We start from the raw sequence: 6,582 nt of genomic DNA, 5'->3' as shown, positions 1-6,582 counted from the left end.
GTTCTGACTCCAAATCCCCCGAGAACCGATGCATTTTGGAAAAGACTCTCTTCAGTACTTACTGTTAAGTCCTTGGTTAGGAAAGCATTTTCTTTGGGGAGTCTCTGGATTTTCCCAGGGCCAGTATTTTTACTGATGCACTGTTAGAGAAAAACAGGGATATTATTTGGCTTGCCTATAAGATTTTCATATAAAATTTCTCAAATGAATGTAAACATAAGTGAATATATATGTATATGTGTGTGTGTGTGTGTGTGTGTGTGTGTATATATATATATATATATATATTTTTTTTTTTTTTTTTGCAAAGCAGAGGGGAGTGCACTGAGGGTATTCACTGATTCATTTGTTAACAAGTATTCAAGTATTCAACGTTCACCACTACCGGCCAGGGACTGGAGACAGAGGTGAGTGAGGCCGGATCCCTGCTCTCAAGGGGCTCTCAGTCTGTGGGCGGCGGAGGGGGGGGGTGGCAAACACGTACACAGAAGATTATGTGGAAAGTCTGCAGTTGGAGGAGGGGGTGCTGGGAAAAGAGGTGCCTGGCCAGTTGGGGGAGGTGGGAAGGAGGCAGGGAGGGTGCAGAGGAGGAGATCTGAGCTGAATGTTAAAGATGAGCAGGGGGTGGTTGGAGGAAGGCCACACTCACTGTGCTAGCTGGGCTCCAGGTTGACAAGCGGCCTGCCTTGGAGAGGGGAACCCCTCCCCGCCCCAGACCTAGGGCCTCTGGAAGCTGCTAGTAGGTTTGAGGAACCCGACCATGTCAGTACTTTGGGGCAAGTGTCCCAGAAACATTTTAGTGACCCCGTGTGTGATTCGTGTGTGTCTTGTCCCCACAGTGGCCTCTCCTACTTTCTTCCGTGCAGACTGGAGAGAGGCCATCTTGATGGTAAATTTCCCAGCACACACACGGCAAACGCAGATAGTGACTCTGGTTTTAAGGCTCTTCCGTTTGGGGAGCCCCCAGTCTTGCCGGCGCACCCGATTCCATGGCTATACGTCAGGGGGTGAGACAATTTAAGAAATGCCGTCAAATATGGGATGAAACAGCTGTACCTTGACCAAGTCTTCCAGGGTGTGAATGGACTCGTCCACAGCAACCAGGTAGTGAAGCTTGGGCACGTGGTCTATTATGTTTTGAATCACTCTGCCGCCCACCAGGAGAAGCCATCGCCAGAGGGGAGGAAGCAAAAGAGATGTGGTCAAGTAGGGTTCACCGTCCACCGCCGCCATGGGCCAGCCAGCATCTCCCTCCATGGCTAATGTGGTCGGCTGGGGGCGGTGGGAGGGAGGGATGGCAGTCTCTACGGACGGGGAAGCGGGTAAAGTCCAGTGACACTCCCGGGGCTGAAGAGCCGCTGGGAAAGTAGAAAGGCCAGGAGTTGAGGGGCCATCCGTCTGCCTCCAGATTCTCCCGGTGCGCAACAAAGGGCACCTGACGACCAGCAGGACTTCAGTTTGTGAAATCTGCTCACCCAGGGGCTCCTGGGAGTCTCTCAAGTGCTCCGGAGAGGGGGTTTCACAAAGTCAGACACAGATTCAGAGAAGCCGTGGCTGTCTTTGGGGAACTGCGTGGCACTAAGAGGCAGGTCAGGGGCTAAGATTTCCTGCCCTGGGTCAGTCACGTTTGCCAACATCCTCGGCCCGCCTCTGGGCGAAGACTGTGCCGTGGGCTTTCTGGGTGTTCCCTCCCTGACTTCTCACAAGTCTACCAGGCGGGTACCGTTGCTGTCCCCATCTTATTATTTTTTCTTTTTTTTTTGTTTTTTGTTTTTTAACGTTTATTTATTTTTGAGACAGAGAGAGACAGAGCATGAACGGGGGAGCGTCAGAGAGAGAAAGGGAGACACAGAATCGGAAACGGGCTCCAGGTTCTGAGCCATCAGCACAGAGCCTGATGAGGGGCTTGAACTCACGAACCGTGATATCATGACCTGAGCCAAAGTCAGACGCTTAACCGACTGAGCCACCCAGGCACCCCCATATTATTATTTTTTAATGTCTATTTGTTTTTGAGAGAGACAGAGTGCAAGCAGGGGAGGGGCGGAGAGAGAGGGAGACACAGAATCTGAAGCAGGCTCCACACTTAGCGCAGAACCTGACTCAGGGCTCAGTCTCACGACCCTGGGATCATAACCTGAGCCGAAATCAAGAGTCGGACACCCAACTGACTGGGCCACCCAGGCGCTCCGGTATTTTGTGTTCATAATGTAAAGGATTCTTTCACATCTTTAAAACCTAATAATGTAATAATGTAAAGTGTCCGCTGGAAAGAAGGGTACGTTTCAGCGTTTCCATGTCCAGTGTTACATGTTGGCTAGAACAGATCTAGGTTTTGCACGCAGTCTGGAGTTGATATAATTTGGAGGACACGTCTTTAAGAAAAATAATAAAACTTAAATTTAGGACCTTGGAAGAGACCCAAGTAGTGGTGGCGGTCTTGAAATCTAAGCTTCATGGTTTCCCAGTAAATTTGTAAACCCGCCCGGGATTACGACTAATTGCCTAAATGACCACTGGAATCTAGAAGCCAGAGTCTCAGGGGAGGGCTGAACTGCTCACTCCTGGCGGGGGGTGGGTGGGAGGGGGGGGGGGGGGGGGTGCAACAGGGCAGTAGAATAAAGCCCCCGGAACCTAAAATGTACAAGTGATAAACCATAAATACAGTGAACCCTCTCTCTGACCCCAGTGTCCAAGTCAGGGTCTGCAAAGAGGAAGGCTCTCCAGACGTGTCTGGAGCCTAGCGCTGGGATACAGTGTGAGTGTGAAACACGTGTGCTCAAGTGGCCTACAATTGCCAAAAACACCTGCTTCAGGTTTAGAATTTGCGATCTGATTTCTGGAACTTAATAAAGTTGGTAGGCTGGACACAACACTCTCACCTGAGACAGAGGAACAAGAGAGTAGGTCCCCAGAATGCACATAACACAGTCTTATCTTTTCCCGAATTGGAAGGCATGCTGTTCTGTGGGAGAACAGTCTAAAAGATGACCTGGAACTTGTCATCCAAAGTGCAGCACTTTAAATGTTTTTTTTTTTTTTTACGTTTATTTATTTTTGAGACGGAGAGAGACAGAGCTCTGTTCTTAATCCCCTCTGTTCTCCTCCCATGATGGGGGAGGGTCAGAGAGAGAGAGGGAGACACAGAATCCAAAACGGGCTCCAGGCTCTGAGCTGTCAGCACAGAGCCCGACGCGGGGCTCGAACTCACGGACCGCGAGATCATGTCCTGAGCCGAAGTCGGACGCTTAACCGACTGAGCCACCCAGGTGCCCCCAAAGTAGAGCACTTTTAGATGGTGGACCCTATTCCACCAGATGCAAACTGGAGATAATAACCACACCTTCTGCATAGGGTCGTTGCCAAGAATAAATACAATAACACATGTGAGGGTTGTGGCGTGTGTAAGTGCTCACTCCAGGCTCACTCCAACACCAGCACGTTAGTCAATTACTTCTAGAGAAGTCGTATCTCTAGGACGATACTTACCCTGCTAGATCAAGAACATGGATTGTTGGGATTACATTTGTTCCATCTCCAAACACTGGCAACGCAGGGACCTCACCCAACCAAGCCATCTAAAAGAAAAGCAAAAGCGTATTTTCCCTGGTTATACATAACTATTATGGCTCACACACACAGCCATAGTCAGGGGCATCCGAAAGACCCACTTATCTGATGAAGTCATCGCCTAAGGGGATGTTTTGAAAATCAGTTCTTTCTTTTTTTTATTAAAAAAAATTGTTTTAATGTTTATTTATTTTTGAGAGAGAGAGAGAGAGAGAGAGAGAGAGAGAGAGCAGGGAAGGGGCAGAGAGACAGGGAGACACAGAATCCGAAGCAGCAGGCTCCAGGCTCTGAGCTGTCAGCATGGAGCCTGATGGGGTCTTGAAGTCACAAGCTGTGTGATCATAACCTGAGCCGAAGCTGGACGCTCAACAGACTGAGCCACCCAGGCACCCCTGAAAACCAGTTCTGATGGGATTTAGTTGCTGATCGAGTCCTATTAAGAGAAATAGTGTAACCTCAGGGCTGAAATACTTTACAAGAAATCTCTTTCCTGGCTCTCTTCAGGAGTCATCTGCGTGGCGTCTATACAGAAAGGAAACGTTTTCATATGCGTGACACCTTCCACTCTTACCAAAAAATGTGAATTCAAGTCTAAAATTCCTTCCACAGGGCCAGGGGTAATTAGTATCAGTTCATAGATGAAATGCTTAGTTGATAAAGTATTCTGCAGGAGGCTACATTTCTGATGAGTTAGGGAGTCTGGATTTGAACCCTGGTCTTCAGGGTCCAAGTCCTTGTCTTTTCCCTGCATTAGGTATTTCAGTAAACAGACAGTCTGGGTATTGTTCAGCTGTCAGGTACTGCTCCAAACTGTCATTGCAGAGCCCAATGTGGGCCTCAATCTCACGACCCCGAGATCATGACCTGAGCTGAAATTGAGAGTCAGACACTTAACCGACTGAGCCACCCAGGAGCCCCTTAAGTGACTTTTAAACAGTCAAAGAGGTAGGCGTGGGGGCCACAGCAAACCACTGGATCTTGTAAGATATTTTGGACTCTGCAAAACCACTGAAGAACTTTAAGCAGTAGACCGTTGAATTTGAAGCAGTAAACCACCGAAGAATTGACATCAGATTTGCTTTTGTTGCCACTAGCAAGAATGATGGGGATTAAGAGTTGAAACGGGAAGGTGGAGGTCAGGACAGTTGTGCAGACAAGAGATGTCTGCCCTCCCCAGCCCGTGGGTGGAGGACTGGGGGAGCGCGGTTGGAGAGAAGGGAGATACTGGGGAGGTTGGCTCTACAGTACTGGGGGGTTTCGTGATGGATGAGAAGGAGGGAGGGGTTGGGTTGTGGTTGGTGCGGCTGGGTGGAAGAAGGTCCCATTTTCGGAGATGAGGTCCTATAGGAACGGCAGGTTTGGGGGTGACCGTAGGTGGAGTTTGGGTTTGTGAACCATCCAAAGTGAGGTGTCGAATAAATAGGCAGCCAGATGTACAGAGCTAGGACTAAGGAGAGAGCCCTGCTGGAGAAACTTACGTTTGAGAGTCATTGGCCCCAGTCACGGGAATGGACAGACCCACCCAGGGAAAGAGTGTAGACAGAGAAGACCAGAGGGTCTGGGGCAGGAACCTGAGAAAGCCAACATTCAGTGGTCAGGTGGGTGAGGGGTAGCTGAGAACCGATAAGGAGAGACTACAAATGGACATCATCACCTACCATTGTCCCACACTTCGGCCCCACGCAGCTTTTTGCTGTCCCTTAACACAGCCCACACATTGCTGCCTCCGGTCTTCGTGCTTACAGTTCCCGCTGCCTTTCCCCCAGAAAGCGAAGGAGCCGCCTCCCTTTTCACTTCCTGCTCACATGTCCCCTCATGAGAAAGGCTTTCCCCGACCATCATATCCAAGATACAACCTCCTAGCCCTACCGCCGGCTCTCTTTCTGCCTTTCTCTGCTTTGTTGCTTTCCATTTTGTTTTTCAACAGCTGAAGTACTCAACGTGTACTGGCTAATTTGGCCCTTGCCTACTACTCTCCTCCTCTTCCCCAGTGGAATCCAAGCCCCACAAACGCAGGGATTTTATTTTATTTTTTATTTATTTATTTATTTATTTTAATTTTCATTTTATTTTTATTTTTTATTTATTTATTTTTATTTTTGGGACAGAGAGAGACAGAGCATGAACGGGGGAGGGGCAGAGAGAGAGGGAGACACAGAATCGGAAACAGGCTCCAGGCTCCGAGCCATCAGCCCAGAGCCTGACGCGGGGCTCGAACTCCCGGACCGCGAGATCGTGACCTGGTTGAAGTCGGACGCTCAACCGACTGCGCCACCCAGGCGCCCCAACGCAGGGATTTTATTACGGCATCGGATTCCCCGAATCTACAATGGTTTCCGGCCCATGGGAGGCATCGACGTTTGTCTCATGAATGAAAGGAGATCCATCTTGTTCCCTTATTATGCCGAGAGAGTGGTAAATACGAATTGTTAGTAACAGGAAAGGAAAATAGAAAAAAAAAATCTTCAAATTGTATAACCTTATGGTAAAATGCTTTAAAAAAAAAACTTCAGTCATTGAAAACTCATACCTTGAAAAAATAATGTAAGATGCCTCCTTCCACTCCATACTGAAGTCCAGCAGCAACCACGTAAGTCGCAAATTTTTTGACCTATTAGATAAAGTACAGGAGAAAAGCTAAATGTAATATTATTAATCATACCAAACCAGATTATTTTCGTGGTTAGAATGAGTACTATATGAATGCTTCTGACCACTATTAAAATTGATGTGGTACATTTTTTTAAGTTTATTTATTTATTTTGAGAAAGAGAGAGATCGAGCGTGAGCAGGGGAGGAGCAAAGACAGAGAGAGACAGAGACAGAGACAGAGATAGAGACAGAGATAGAGAATCCCAAGCAAGCTCCACACTGTCAGCACAGAGCCTCACGAACTAGGAGATCATGACCTGAGCCAAAACAAGAATCAGATGCTTAACTGACTGAGCCACCCAGGTGCTCTGGGACTTTTTTTTTTTTTTTAATTTTTTTTTTTTTAACGTTTATTTATTT

General features: G+C 48.1%; 1 long non-coding RNA gene across 1 annotated transcript; it reads right to left on the bottom strand.

The window, feature by feature from the left end:
* Positions 1-47: 47 nt before the first annotated feature.
* Positions 48-6,230, bottom strand: LOC121024663 (uncharacterized). The gene is made up of 4 exons (XR_005787784.1): positions 6,101-6,230; positions 3,490-3,578; positions 1,057-1,147; positions 48-140 (listed from the first exon to the last, which is right to left on the bottom strand). It is a non-coding gene; the product is annotated as an uncharacterized LOC121024663 (long non-coding RNA).
* Between the last annotated feature and the right edge of the window lie 352 nt (positions 6,231-6,582).

This window comes from Herpailurus yagouaroundi, unplaced genomic scaffold, assembly GCF_014898765.1.
Source record: "Herpailurus yagouaroundi ecotype Mexico unplaced genomic scaffold, PumYag 66679, whole genome shotgun sequence".
NCBI classification, from domain to species: domain Eukaryota; kingdom Metazoa; phylum Chordata; class Mammalia; order Carnivora; family Felidae; genus Herpailurus; species Herpailurus yagouaroundi.
This window is presented reverse-complemented; position numbering and strand designations above follow the sequence as displayed.